This window comes from Salvelinus alpinus, chromosome 34 (assembly GCF_045679555.1).
Source record: "Salvelinus alpinus chromosome 34, SLU_Salpinus.1, whole genome shotgun sequence".
NCBI classification, from domain to species: domain Eukaryota; kingdom Metazoa; phylum Chordata; class Actinopteri; order Salmoniformes; family Salmonidae; genus Salvelinus; species Salvelinus alpinus.
In genome coordinates this window covers 11817144-11833417 of record NC_092119.1, presented here as the reverse complement: position 1 = coordinate 11833417, position 16274 = coordinate 11817144, and positions in this window count along the sequence as shown.

Here is a 16274-nt window from a genome sequence, read left to right as displayed (position 1 = left end):
ATTAAGAAATAAGGTTTTATGTATAAGATGGTTAAATAAAGAGCAAAATGATTGATTATTATTATATTACTCTTTGTGCCCTGGTCCTATAAGAGCTCTTTGTCACTTCCCACTAGCCGGGTTATGACGACAACTCACACTCATTGTTATGTTTAATAAATGTATCGTATAGTGTGTGTGTGGCAGGCTAACAATGATGGACAAAAATAACATTTGAAAGTGCGCTGACCCTGGTGCTAGAGGGGGTACGCAGCTGGAGGTTGAATGTTTGAAGGGGTACAGGACTAACAAGTTTGGGAACCACTGCACTAGGGGAAAAGTGAATCTATGCCACTGTCATCCCACACATACAGTACACTTGGTTTCCTAAATAGTTTGCCTTGCTTGGTTTCCATATTCAACACAAGAATAAATGAAAACTGATCGTCTTCCTCCTCTGCCCTATAATGGAGAAGAATCTGTTATGTCATCCAGCTGTTAAGGCTGATGTGAATGTGAAGCATCGGTCTCCAGTTTGGCCGTGTGTCTGACATGGTCATGTACAAGGGGCTGACGGCTCGTACCCCATCCCTTCTCTCTCCTCCCATCCCTCCTCTCTCCTCCCATCCCTCCTCTCCTCCCATCCCTCCTCTCTCCTCCCATCCCTCCTCTCTCCTCCCATCCCTCCTCTCTCCTCCTCCCATCTCACCTCTCCTCCCATCCCTCTCTCCTCCTCCCATCCCTCCCTCTCACTCTCCTCTTCCCTCCTAGCTTCACCCATTCCCTCCCGTAGTCTCCCCCTTTTGCTTATCCACTCCTCTTCCTCCTCCCCTTTCTCCCCCTCTCCTCCCCCGGTGGGTCGGACCCCAGGCCAGGTGGCCACAGCTTCATACGGAACTAATTATGGCTGATGTGCAGGACTGCAAATTAAGTGACATGATTTGCGGAAACCATCCCAAATTAGGCCGACTGTGTCTAACTTTTGTGACTAGAAACTGGAGCGAACAGTACTCTGGGTCAAGAGACTAATGTGGATTAATGTGAGGAGATTAGAGATTAACGGTCATTCTGTTCACATTTGGTGAAAAGAGATGGTCAGACATGGATTAGTCATTCGTGCCTCTGTATTACTGATAAAGTTAACTATTTTACCGTTGTATTTTCTGTGTTTTCCAAAGGCTACTTTTCTGCCCAATGTTTCAAAAGACGAGTCCGTGTGGAATAGTACCTGTATTACTGATCAAGAATACCCTCTTCTTTTTTGGTTTGACGCGGTCACACTTTGGACAAAACCTTAGGAACACCTGCTCTTTCCATGACAGACTGACCAGGTGAATCCAGGTGAACGCTATGATCCCTTATTGATGTCACTTAAATCCACTTCAATCAGTGTAGATGAAGGGGAAGAGACCGGTTAAAGAAGGATTTTTAAGCCTTGAAACGATTGAGAAATGGATTGTGTATGCCATTCAGAGGGTGAATGGGCAAGACAAAAGATTGAAGTGCCTTTGAACAGGGTATGGTAGTAGGTGCCAGGCACACAGGTTTGATTGTCGAGAACTGCAACGCTGGTGAGGTTTTCAAGAATGGTCCACCACTCAAAGGACATCCTGCCAACTGCAGGCCAGTGGTCGAAAATGGTTAATTGATGAACGGGGACAAAGGAGGCTGACATGAATTGTGCGGAGCAACAGACGGGCTACACTTAGTCAACTGACAGTTCAGTACAACATTGGTGCCCAAAGACCCATGAAAGAATGGGGTATGGCAATCAACGACCTTAGAGTTGAACTTCTTTCAGCAAAAAACAAGAAACTGCGGTTGCATTGGGCTAAGGAACAATACTGGAGAATTGGAAAAACATTGCCTGGTCTGATGAATACCACTTAGTGCTGTGTTCGATGCTGATTAGAGGACTAGGGTATGGAGTACATGCAGCCATCATGCTGCGTGTCAAAATTGCAGGCTGGTTGTGGTGTAGGTTGTGTTTTCATGGCACACATTGGGCCCCTTGATAAAAGTGGAGCAACGTTTGAATGCCACAGGATATCTGAACATCGTTTCCAATCAAGTGCATCCCTTTATTGCAGCAGTCTATCCATCTGGAAATACACTTTTTTTCAGCAAGATAATGCCCCATGCCACAAGGCTAGGATTGGCCAGAATCCACAAACATGACATTGAATTAAATGTACCGCAGTGGCTTGCCCAGTCACCAGATCTCAATCCAATTGAGCATCTGTGGGATGAAATGGAACGAGCTACTCTCTACAGAGTAGAGATACACTACCAGCCAACTTGACACAACTGTGGGAAGCATTCGAGTCAACGTGGGCCAGAATCCCTGTGAAACGCTTTCGACACCTTGTAGAGTCCATGCCCCAACATTGAGGCTGTTCTGTGGGCAAAAGTGGGTGCAATGCGATATTAGGTGTTCTTAATGTTTAGTTCACTTGGCGTATGATTTAATATTGATTAAAAAAATACATCCACCTCACCTGATAATAATAGTTCAGTGTACTACCATCTTCTTACTTTGAAAGTGCAACCTCTGCTTGTTTCCAAAAACGTCAAAACTTTTGTCACCTGAACAGTATTTGATTATATAGATTGTCCACCTCACCATGTCTCCTCCGCTCAGCCCGTACAGACCTCACCATGTCTCCTCCGCTCAGCCCGTACAGACCTCACCATGTCTCCTCCGCTCAGCCCGTACAGACCTCACCATGTCTCCTCCGCTCAGCCCGTACAGAGCTCACCATGTCTCCTCCGCTCAGCCCGTACAGACCTCACCATGTCTCCTCCGCTCAGCCCGTACAGAGCTCACCATGTCTCCTCCGCTCAGCCCGTACAGACCTCACCATGTCTCCTCCGCTCAGCCCGTACAGACCTCACCATGTCTCCTCCTCTCAGCCCGTACAGACCTCACCATGTCTCCTCCGCTCAGCCCGTACAGACCTCACCATGTCTCCTCCGCTCAGCCCGTACAGAGCTCACCATGTCTCCTCCGCTCAGCCCGTACAGACCTCACCATGTCTCCTCCGCTCAGCCCGTACAGACCTCACCATGTCTCCTCCGCTCAGCCCGTACAGACCTCACCATGTCTCCTCCGCTCAGCCCGTACAGAGCTCACCATGTCTCCTCCGCTCAGCCCGTACAGACCTCACCATGTCTCCTCCGCTCAGCCCGTACAGACCTCACCATGTCTCCTCCGCTCAGCCCGTACAGACCTCACCATGTCTCCTCCGCTCAGCCCGTACAGACCCCACCAAGTCTCCTCCGCTCAGCCCGTACAGACCCCACCATGTCTCCTCCGCTCAGCCCGTACAGACCTCACCACGTGTCCTCCGCTCAGCCCGTACAGACCTCTCATCTCCTCTCCCTCCTCTGCTCAACCCGTACAGACCTCTCATCTCCTCTCCCTCCTCTGCTCAACCCGTACAGACCTCTCCCCCTCCTCTGCTCAACCCGTACAGACCTCTCATCTCCTCTCCCTCCTCTGCTCAACCCGTACAGACCTCTCCCTCTCCTCACACTCCTCCGTTCAGACCTCTCCCTCCTCCGTACAGACCTCTCCTCACCCTCCTCCGTACAGACCTCTCCTCACCCTCCTCCGCACAGCCCGTACATACCTCTCCCTCCGTACAGATCTCTCCTCACCCTCTTCCGTACAGACCTCTCCTCACCCTCCTCCGTACAGACCTCTCCTCTCCCTCCTCCGTACAGACCTCTCCTCTCCCTCCTCCGCACAGCCCGTACAGACCTCTCCCTCCTCCGTACAGACCTCTCCTCTCCCTCCTCCGTACAGACCTCTCCTCACCCTCCTCCATACAGACCTCTCCTCACCCTCCTCCGCACAGCCCGTACATACCTCTCCCTCCGTACAGACCTCTCCTCACCCTCTTCCGTACAGACCTCTCCTCACCCTCCTCCGTACAGACCTCTCCTCTCCCTCCTCCGTACAGACCTCTCCTCTCCCTCCTCCTTACAGACCTCTCCTCTCCCTCCTCCTTACAGACCTCTCCTCTCCCTCCTCCGCACAGCCCGTACAGACCTCTCCCTCCTCCGTACAGACCTCTCCTCACCCTCCTCCGTACAGACCTCTCCTCTCCCTCCTCCGTACAGACCTCTCCTCTCCCTCCTCCACACAGCCCATACAGACCTCTCATCTCCTCTCCCTCCTCCACACAGCCCATACAGACCTCTCATCTCCTCTCCCTCCGCACAGCCCGTACATTATTTTGTAGCAGACACTCTTATCCAGAGCAACCTACAATAAGTGCATTCATCTTAAGATAGCTGGGTGAGACAACCACACATCAGTCATAAAGTAAGTACATGTTTCCTCAGAGTTGTCATCAGTAAAGTCAGTGCTAGTAGGAGTTTTATACACACATACACAACTCAGCACCAGGTGTTTCTGTTGAGGGGAAACTGCAGTCCTTCTCTATTTATCTCCCGTTAACTTTCCTTAGACCCCTGCTTTCCTCTCTCCGTCCATCAAACACACACACACACACATACAAACTGTGACACACACACCGAGGAAGATGTCTCTGTTTGTTTTGTGGGCCTGCGGGGGCTCATGGTTACATGGTGGTGGGATCGATCCTCTCAACCCAGTCCGGGCGCTCTGAGGGAGGGAGTAAGTGCTCCCCTGCCTACCTTCTCCCTTCCCAGAACCTGGGTGTGCCCCAATAAGCTCTCCTTCCTCCTGAAGTGTGCACTTGTTTACTACTCCCCACAAATGTAAAAGCATTGGATTGGTGTAGGTATAGTCTAGAGGGAGTTTCCATATATCAGTAATTTCCTTACAAATCCATGAAGGGAAGTGAACAAGTACACACTTTGGGAGAAAGGAAGGATATATGATTGCGACACAACCGTGTGGTGCGCACAGCCATCGCTCCTCAGTAGGGGGCAGTAGCACATAATGATGGCACATAGAGGGGGCCTGGAGAGCAGGGGGAGGGGTGGAGGGGACGACACTTAACCATAACACAACCACCTGTTCCCTCCCTAACGCTCACGGCCAGGCCAGGCACAGGGCACATCCCAATGTTTTGCTGTGCTGACTGATTGACTCTGTTTTTATCCAGTGCCTGACCGGAGGTGGGTGACTACCTGCTCTCTGGGCTGAGGCTGAGGACACAAACGATGGATACATGTTGAAGCATGACTAGCTCCCAGCAGTAGTATAACCACCTCTTGTCCCTCCTGAAGCACCAGGCCATGATCTGGATGTAATACAGGTTTAGACGGACAGAGTCTTATAAAACTCAATAACACTTTATCTCTCTAGGATCCCAGCTTTCAGACAATTTACACTATTTTTAAAAAAAAAAGAGAAAAAAAAAAGGGTTGTAACTTTGAGGCAATGTCAGGTTGCATTTTATAAGATGAAAGAAACAATTCCACCCTACTAGGAGAAGACCTGGGTGAATTAGAATATTTTTCAGAAGAGTGAAGGGTTTTATTATTTCAATGGAACACAGCCTGACTTAACATAGTAAACGTAGATCTGGGGCACTCCAATTAGTATGAAATATTAGGTTAGTTATGGTTACATAAGACAGAAGGTTACTTAATAAAGTGAAAACCCTTTAACCTAACTCCTAACCGTAACCCCTAGCCTAACTAACGTTAGCCACATAGCTAATGTTAGCAACAACAAATTGGAATTTGTAACATATACGCTTTGCAAATTCGTAACATATAGTACGAATTGCAATTCCTAACGTATCTATCATACGATATGGATGATGGACATCCACAAATTAATACATACCACATGAAATGTAACAAACTACCTGACCAAAAGTATGTGGACACCTGGGCGTCGAACAACTAATTCCAAAATCATGGGCATTTTTGTTGCTGTAACACCCTCCACACTTCTCGGAAGGCTTTCCACTAAATGTTGGAACGATGCTGCGGGGACATGCTTTCATCCAGACATGAGCATTCGTAAGGTCGGGCACTGATGTTGGGCATTCCACAATTCATCCCAAAGGTGTTCTTTGGGGTTCAGGTTAGGGCTCTGTGCAGCCCAGTAAAGTTATTTCACACCGATCTCAACAAACCCTTTCTGTATGGACCTCGCTTTGTGCATGGGGGCATTGTTATGCTGAAACAGGAAAGGGCGTTCCCCAAACTGTTGCCACAAAGTTGGAAGCAAAGAATCGTCAAGATTGTCATTGTATGCTATAGCATTAAGATTTCTCTTTACTGGAACTAAGGGGCCAAGCCGGGAACCATGAAAAACATCCCCATACCATTATTCCTCCTCCACCAAACTTTACAGTTGGCATTATGCTTTCGGGCAGGTAGGGTTCTAGCATCCGCCAAACACAGATTTGTCTGTCGGACTGCCAGATGGTGAAGTGTGATTCATCACTCCAGAGAGCGCGTTTCCACTGCTCAATGGCAGCAAGCTTTACACCACTCGAGCCGATGCTTGGCATTGTGCATGTTGATCTTAGGCTTGTGTGAGGCTGCTTGCCCATGGAAACTCGTTGCTTCCAGAGGCATTTTGGAACTCGGTAGTGAGTGTTGCAACTGAGGACAGATAATTTTTACACACTACACACTTCAGCACTCGGTGGTCCAGTTCTGTGTCCTTGTGTGGCCTACCACCTCGCTTCCAAGCCGCTGTTGCTCCTAGACGTTTCCACTTCACAATAACAGCACTTACAGTTGACCGGGCAGTTCTAGCAGGGCAGAAATGTGACGAAGTGACTTGTTGGAAAGTGACTTGTTGCATCCTATTATGGTGCCACATTGAAAGTCACTGAGCTCATCAGTAAGGCCATTTTACTGCCAATGTTTGTCTGGAGATTGCATGGCTGTGTGCTCGATTTTATACACCTGTCAGCAATTAGTTTGGTTGATATCGCCAAATCCGCTAATTTCAAGGGGCGTCTCTTTCTGTCTCTGTCTCTCTCTCCATCTCTCTCTCTGTCTTTCTGTACTGAACATGTATAGTAGATACTGTATGTATACATTTGGGCAAAAATTAAGTTTATGTTTGTTGTAGATATCAAAGCTGATTTGATTGTGTGTGTCAAGGGCTCTGGTGAGCTCAACACCTATTCAGCAACTCATACAGCCGAGTCTCTACAGCAGGGGTAGGCAACTATATTGAACAAAAATATAAACGCAACATGTAAAGTGTTGGTCCCATGTTTCATGAGCTGAAATTAAATATCCCACAAATTAAAAGCTTATTTCTCTCAAATGTTGTGCACAAATTTGTTTACATCCCTTTAAGTGAGCATTTCTCCTTTACCAAGATAATCCATCCATCTGACAGGTGTGGCATATCAAGAAGCTTATTAAACAGCATGATCATTGCACAGGTGCACCTTATGCTGGGGACAATGAAAAGGCATTTGTCACACAACAGAATGCCACAAATGTCTCAAGTTTTGAGGGAGCGTGTAACTGGCATGCTGACTGCAGGAATGTCCACCAGAGCTGTTGCCAGATAGCCAGCCCAGGACCTCCACATCCAGCTTATTTCCCTGCAGGATCGTCTGAGACCAGCCACCCGGACAGCCTCCTGAGTGGTGCAGCAGCCTAAGGCACTGCATCCGGGTTAAACGAGCAGTGTGTCAAGAAGCAGTGCAGTTTGGCAGGGTTGTGTTTCGGATGGACGCATGGCTCTCGACCTTCACCTCTCCCGAGTCCGTAGGGAAGTTGCAGCAATGGGACAAGACTCTAACTGCCACTTGGATACCACGAAAAAAAGTTTTGCGCAACCAAAGAATTTCTGCGCTGTCAGAAACTTTTTCAGGGAAGCTCATCTGCGTGCTTATCGTCCCTGCCAGGGTCTTGACCGGACTGCAGTTTGCTTTGTAACTGACTTCACTGGGCAAACGCTCACCTCCGATGGCCACTGGCACGCTGGAGAAGTGTGCTCTTCACGGATGAATCCCGATTTCAACTGTACCAGGCAGATGGCACGTAGTGTGGGCAAGTGGTTTGCTGATGTCAGCGTTGTGAACAGAGCGCCCAATGGTGGCGGTAGGGTTATGGTATGGCCAGGCATAAGCTACGAATAACAAACACAGTTGCATTTTTATATTCATGGGAATACATGGGAACAGATTTCCTAAATGAAACACATTTTTAGCTGTATTCCTGGTGATTAGTTGCTGACCCCTGCCCTACGGTCACTATCTGCATTGTAACGCTCAAAATAAATACCTAGATTAAAGCTTCACTGCCGCAATTGTCCACACCTATCTCTCTCCACCAGTATTTCTGATGAAAAGAAACAGACATTTCACTATTTATGTGTTCTGATTTACCTTCATCTGTCCCACTACCCCTCCCCTCCCACCCCTCCTTCCCTTCCACAAAAACAAACCATCTCCCAAAAGACAAAACACCAAAACTATACCCCTGATTTGAGGTGGGTGGGGTGGCTCTTTCAATGCATGTAAGGTACATTTGTGATTCTGTGTGTAAATATTCGAAAACATTGGGAGAATCCAGGCTTGGCATTGGGGGCTAAGACATGCATCCTTATCGGTATTGTGTTCACACTACAGCATCCTCCTGCTGTTTCTAATCTGCCGCTGCTGCTGTGAGCAAAACTGGACAGGCATTTATTGTCTCAGCAGGGGGACGCTTGACAAGAGAATGTTAAACACTCCACTACCTGCAATTTTCAAAGGCGATACCAGACGATAAAATGTAGATACACGCTTAATTTCTGTTTTGGGTGAAACGGCGGCGGAGAGAAAGCAACCGCAACCGGAAAATAAATATTTCTTTGGAAAGGGGGTGGTATACTTTTTCTTATTTTCTTTATTTTGTTGTCTTTTAGAGCTGTGTTTGTCTGTTTTCTATTTGTTTTGGGTTTCAGCATTGGCTGTAGAAGTTCAGGGGACAGGGCATAAAGAAAAGTGTTGTCTCCTCTGTAGCCTGTGATCCCCAAGGGATAAAAAGAATGAGGACTCCAAGAGGAAAGTGCCAAAGTGGAATCTTCCGTCCAAACTGAAAGGCATTAAAGGTAGACTCAGCAATATGTCGTAGGCGCACAAAGTAAACAGCGTAGTGGATAAAATTCTGCAACAACTAAGAGTGTTGAAGCACGAGGCTAAACTCCCCCACTGTTTTGGTTCTGTATCTACCACACTCTAACAGCGTGAAGCAAACCCATACTCATGCGCAGATACTGTGTGTGACTGTGTGGGAGTGAAGTCTTGCATCTCGCTCACAGCAATATCGGCAGTGCTGCTCGTGGCAATGTTATTTAGCTGACTCTACCTTTAATTTGATTTAGCCCTGGCAGCAGCTTTGAGTGGGCTTAGCGTTCATCAAAAAGACATGTTCATCAGCATGTGGCAGGCTGCCTGACTGGAGCTGTCTGTGCTTAAAGTCCCCTCCTTCTTTATTCCTGCCTCCTTCCCTACTTGCTCACCCAACCCCCACACCAGGGTTGGGCTCAATTCAGAATTTAATTGAGAATGCCTCATTAAATTCAACAATTGAATTTGAGTTGAATTAGTAAACAGGATGCAGAATTGTAATTTGAATTGAAATGAAAGGAAATGTAACTGAGTTCGGTGAAATTAAAATGCCTCTTCTATTCTATAATAGGTGTAGTGTATATTTGTATAGATCTTGTACATAAAGCATCAAACATGTTGTTATATACATGTATATAAAATATTGTTAAAACAAATGATTTTCAGGACAAACTGTTGAAAAATGAATGATCAAAGAAAGAAAAACCTGAATGCTAATATTCTAAGTTATTATATTTCAATGAAATCACTTAAATGTTGTTAAATATGGGGAAAATACTGAATTTCCCAGAATACATTTAACCCTCAAGTTGACCCAAGTTGACCCTAAAGCCTTCAAAAACAAGCCAAACAAATGAAATGATTGCTGGAAATACACCCCCCCCCCCCCCCCCCTTTGCCCTCAGAAAAGAGCCTAAATCCGTCGGGGCATGGACTCTACATGGGGTTGAAAGCGTTCCACAGGGATGCTGTCCCATGTTGACTCCAATGCTTCCCACGGTTGTGTCAAGTTGACTGGATGTCCTTTGGATGGTGGACCATTCTTGATACACACAGGAAACTGTTGAGTGTGAAAAACCCAGCAGCTTTGCAGTTCTTGACACAAACCAGTGCGCCTGGCACATACTACCATTCCTAGTTCAAAGGCACTTAAATATTTTGTCTTTCCCATTCACCCTCTGAATAGCACACATACATAAGCGATGTCTCAATTGTCTCAAGGCTTAAAAATCCTTATTTAACCTGTCTCCTCCCTTTCATCTACACTGATTGAAGTGGATTTAACAAGTGACATCAATAAGAGATCATAGCTTTCATGTAGATTCACCTGGTCAGTCTATGTCATGGGAAGATGTTTTGTACACTCAGTGTAATTGGCAATTCTAAGCACTAAGTTTTAAACAGTATATGAACATTGTTTCCAGAGAAAAGTTATATATTCTTTGGTATCTGAAAGTGTGACCTGTCAGATTCAATGACACTCTCAGGTTCTATGACTGAGTGGAATATCTTTGAATTGCACTTAATTAAATTCTAGTTCCTGCCACTCAAACTCAAAAGCGACATACTGTGGGGTGTGGCCAATTCAATTTGAAACTTCAACCCTGCACTAAACCCCTCTTTGCATACCACCACACTCATCTCCTTTCCCACCCACCCGTCTCCCTCCCCAACCATCACCTCCTTCCCCACTCCCCTCCCCACTCACAACCTCCCTCCCTCCCCACTCATCACCTCCCTTCCTCCCCACCCATCACCTCCTTCCCCACTTCCCTCCCCACTCATAACCTCCCTCCCTCCCCACTCCTCCCCTCCCTTCCTCCCCACTCATCACCTCCTTCCCCACTTCCCTCCCCACTCATCACCTCCCTTCCTCCCCACCCATCACCTCCTTCCCCACTTCCCTCCCCACTCATCACCTCCCTCCCTTCCTCCCCACCCATCACCTCCTTCCTCACTTCCCTCCCCACTCATCACCTCCCTCTCTCCCCACCCATCACCTCCTTCCCCACTTCCCTCCCCACTCATCACCTCCCTTCCTCCCCACTCATCACCTCCTTCCCACTTCCCTCCCCACTCATCACCTCCCTTCCTCCCCACCCATCACCTCCTTCCCCACTTCCCTCCCCACTCATCACCTCCCTCTCTCCCCACCCATCACCTCCTTCCCCACTTCCCTCCCCACTCATCACCTCCCTTCCTCCCCACTCATCACCTCCTTCCCACTTCCCTCCCCACTCATCACCTCCCTTCCTCCCCACCCATCACCTCCTTCCCCACTTCCCTCCCCACTCATCACCTCCCTCTCTCCCCACTCATCACCTCCTTCCCACTTCCCTTCCCACTCATCACCTCCCTTCCTCCCCACCCCTCACCTCCTTCCCCACTTCCCTCCCCACTCATCACCTCCCTTCCTCCCCACTCATCACCTCCTTCCCACTTCCCTCCCCACTCATCACCTCCCTTCCTCCCCACCCATCACCTCCTTCCCCACTTCCCTCCCCACTCATCACCTCCCTCTCTCCCCACCCATCACCTCCTTCCCCACTTCCCTCCCCACTCATCACCTCCCTTCCTCCCCACTCATCACCTCCTTCCCACTTCCCTCCCCACTCATCACCTCCCTTCCTCCCCACCCCTCACCTCCTTCCCCACTTCCCTCCCCACTCATCACCTCCCTTCATCCCCACCCATCACCTCCTTCCCCTCTTCCCTCCCCACTCATCACCTCCCTTCCTCCCCACTCATCACCTCCTTCCCCACTTCCCTCCCCACTCATCACCTCCCTTCCTCCCCACTCATCACCTCCTTCCCCACTTCCCACTCCACTCATCACCTCCTTCCCCACGTCCCTCCCCACCTCCCTTCCTCCCCACTCATCACCTCCTTGCCCATGTCCCTCTCCACTCACCACCTCCCTTCCTCCCCACCCATCATCTCCTTCCCCACCTTCCTCCCCACTCATCACCTCCCTTCCTCCCCACCCATCACATCTCTCCATACCCATCACCTCCGTCACTACCCACCATCACCTACAGTGGCGTAACAATACTTTAAATTACTACTTAGGTAGTTGTTTGGGGTATCTGTACTTTACTATTCATACTTTTACTTCACTACATTCCTAAAGAAAATAATGTACATTTTACTCCATACAATTTCCCTGACACCCAAAGTACTCGTTACATTTTGAATGCTTAGCAAGACAGGAAAATTGTCCAATTCACACACTTATCAAAATCCAGGCTGTATCACATCCGGCCGTGATTGGGAGTCCCATAGGGTGTCGCACAATTGGCCCAGCGTCGTCCAGGTTTGACCGTGGTAGGCCGTCATTGTAAATACGAATTTGTTTTTAACTGACTTGTCTTGTTAAATGAAGGTTAAATATAAAATAAAAAATCAAGAGAACTACCCTGGTCATCCCTACTCCGTCTGATCTGACGGACTCACTAAACACATGCTTCGTTTGTAAATGATGTCAGAGTGTTGGAGTATGAGCCTGGCTATCCGTACATAAAATAAAAACAAGATAATGGTTTGCTTAATATACCTGGTTTGCTTAATATAAGGAATTTGAAATTATTTATACTTTTACTTTTGATACTCAAGTATATTTTGACAATTACATTTACTTATGGTACATAAGTATATTTAAAATCAAGTACTTTTAGACTTTTACTCAAATAATATTTTACTGGGTGACTTTCACATTTACTTGTAATTTTCTATTTAGGTCTCTTTACTTTTACTCAAGTATGATAATTGGGTACTTTTCCACCACTGATCACATTCCCCCCTCACCATCACCTTCCTCCCTTACCATCACCTTCCTCCCTTACCATCACCTTCCTCCTCACCATCACCTCCCCCTCACCATAACCTTCCTCATCACCTTCCTCCTCACCCATCACCTCCCCCCTCACCATCACCTCCCTCCTTACCATCACCTTCCTCCTCACCATCACCTTCCTCCTCACCATCACCTTCCTCCTCACCATCACCTTCCTCCCCACCCCTCACCTCCCCCCTCACCATCACCTTCCTCCCCACCCATCACCTTCCTCCCCACCCATCACCTCCCCCCTCACCATCACCTTCCTCCTCACCATCACCTTCCTCCTCACCATCACCTTCCTCCCCACCCATCACCTTCCTCCCCACCCATCACCTCCCCCCTCACCATCACATTCCTCCTCACCATCACCTTCCTCCTCACCCATCACCTCCCTCCTCACCATCACCTCCCTCCTCACCATCACCTTCCTCCTCACCATCACCTTCCTCCTCACCCATCACCTTCCTCCTCACCCATCACCTCCCTCCTCACCCATCATCTCCCTCCTCACCATCACCTTCCTCCTCACCATCACCTTCCTCCCCACCCATCACCTTCCCCCTCACCATCACATTCCTCCTCACCATCACCTTCCTCCCCACTCATCACCTCCCCCCTCACCATCACATTCCTCCTCACCATCACCTTCCTCCCCACTCATCACCTCCCCCTCACCATCACATTCCTCCTCACCATCACCTTCCTCCCCACCCATCACCTTCCTCCTCACCCATCACCTCCCCCCTCACCATCACATTCCTCCTCACCATCACCTTCCTCCCCACCCATCACCTCCCCCCTTACCATCACATTCCTCCTCACCATCACCTTCCTCCCCACCCATCACCTTCCCCCCTCACCATCACCTCCCTCACCATCACCTTCCTCCCCACCCATCACATCCCCCTCACCATCACCTTCCTCCTCACCCATCACCTCCCTCCTCACCAATCACCTCCCTCCTCACCATCACCTTCCTCCTCACCATCACCTTCCTCCCTCACCAATACCTTCCTCCTCACCATCACCTTCCTCCCTCACCATCACCTTCCTCCCCACCCATCATCTTCCCCCCTCACCATCACCTTCCTCCCCACCCATCACCTTCCCCCCTCACTCACCCCCTTCCTTTCCCCCTCACCATCACCTTCCTCCCCACCCATCACCTCCCCCCTCACTCACCTCCCTCCATCCCCCATCACCTCCCTCCCCACCCATCACCTCCCTCCTCACTCACCTCCCTCCTTCCCTCCTCACTCACCTCCCTCCATCCCCCATCACCCCCCTCCCCTATCTCCTTCCTCTCCCCCACCTCCCTCCCCACCCATCACCTCCCTCCCAAACCATCACCTTACTCAGCTTTCAAACATCCCCCCTACTTCCTCCCACGCCTCCCTCCCAACCACTCTGCCACTTAGACAAGTGATGACTGTCAGACGCGGCCGTGGTAGGGAAGTGGGTAAATGTTGGTGACACTGCAGCGTCAACCACGGCAGCAGCCACGGCAGTTGTTAATTACTCTGACACAGCCACGTATCACACACACTAAGAGAGAAAAGGAGAGAGAGGGAGACAGAGACGTCTTAATAATGAAGTGTTGGCTGGAGCTTCTAATGAATTCTGAAGGGGTCCTAAAGAGGACGTTCAAACTTACATTATGCCCACCTCCTTCATTGTCATTCAGTGGCGACAGAGGTAGGAGCCGTGTAAAGAAGAGGCAAGGAGAGGCAGTGGAGATAGGGTGCGTCCAAAATAGACCCTATTCCCTATTTAGTGCACTACTTTTGATCAGGCCCCAGCTAGTGCACTACATAGGTAATAGGGTGCTATTTGTGATGCTGCTACAAAGCCCTGATGATGCTAATGTAATGTGTGAGCAATGGCTCTTAAATTAGGTCACAGTGTCTAATGGCCAACATGCTGGGACCACCATTAAGGGGAAATAAACCTATGTGGACTTATTCATTAACTTATTTATATGTTGGCTGTGGAGCACCTATTAGTTGATAATCAGGGAGGGAGGGTAGTTGGCTCCTCTGTGTTACAGTAGACGAGGCCTTGTGCCTCATGAATTTACATGATGCTGGTTAGCATTTTATGCCAATCGATGTCATTTTCCCCCAAAATATGCCCTTATCTGACTTCTCAAGCCTCCATACATCCTCTGTCCCTCTCTGGTCCCCCCCCCCAGCTGCTCCTTCTTCCCTACCACTTGCCCAGGCTTGCCCAGGCTTGCCCAAGCTACCTCAGCCCTACAGTGCCTTGCAAAACTATTCATCCCCCTTGGCGTTTTTCCTATTTTGTTGCATTACAACCTGTAATTTAAATGTTTTTGGGGGATTTCATGTAATGTACATACACAAAATATACCAAATTAGTGAAATGGAAAAAATTACTTGTTTAAAAAAATAAAAAAATAAATGAACAATGGGAAAGTGGTGTGTGCGTATATGTATTCACCCCCTTTGCTATGAAGCCCCTAAATAAGATCTGGTGCAACCAATTACCTTCAGAAGTCACATAATTAGTTAAATAAAGTTCACCTGTGCGCAATCTAAGTGTCACATGATCTCAGTATATATACACCTGTTCTGAAAGGCCCCAGAGTCTGCAACACCACCAAGCAAGTGGCACCATGATGACCAAGGAGCTCTCCAAACTGGTCAGGGACAAAGTTATGGAGAAGTACAGATCAGGGTTGGGTTATAAACAATATCAGAATCTTTGAACATCCCACAGAGCACCATTAAATCCATTATTAAAAAAATGGAAAGAATATGGCACCACAACCAACCTGCCAAGAGAGGGCCGCCTAACAAAACTCACGGACCAGGCAAGGAGGGCATTAATCAGAGAGGCAACAAAGAGACCAAAGATAACATTGAAGGAGCAGCAAAGCTCCACAGCGGAGATTGGAGTATCTGTCCATAGGACCACTTTAAGCCGTACACTCCATAGAGCTGGGCATTACAGAAGAGTGACCAGAAAATATCCATTGCTTAAAGAAAAAAATAAGCAAACACATTTGGTGTTCGCCAAAAGGCATGTGTGAGACTCCCCAAACATTTGGAAGAATGTACTCTGGTCAGATGAGACTAAAATTGAGCTTTCTGGACATCAAGGAAAACGCTATTTCTGGTGCAAACCCAACACCTCTCATCCCCCCGAAAACAACAGTATCCTGTAGGTTGTTCAGGGTCTGGGACAACCAGTCTGTGGTCAGTCAGTGGTCTGAGGAGGAACATCTGTCTACCTGTCCCTGCCATTGAATGTTTTTGGATGTTTTTCATCGGCAGGGACTGGGAAACTGGTCAGAATTGGACGAATGATGGATGACGCTAAATACAGGGAAATTCTTGATGGAAACCTGTTCTTCCAGAGATTTTAGACTGGGACGGAGTTTCACCTTCCAGCAGGAC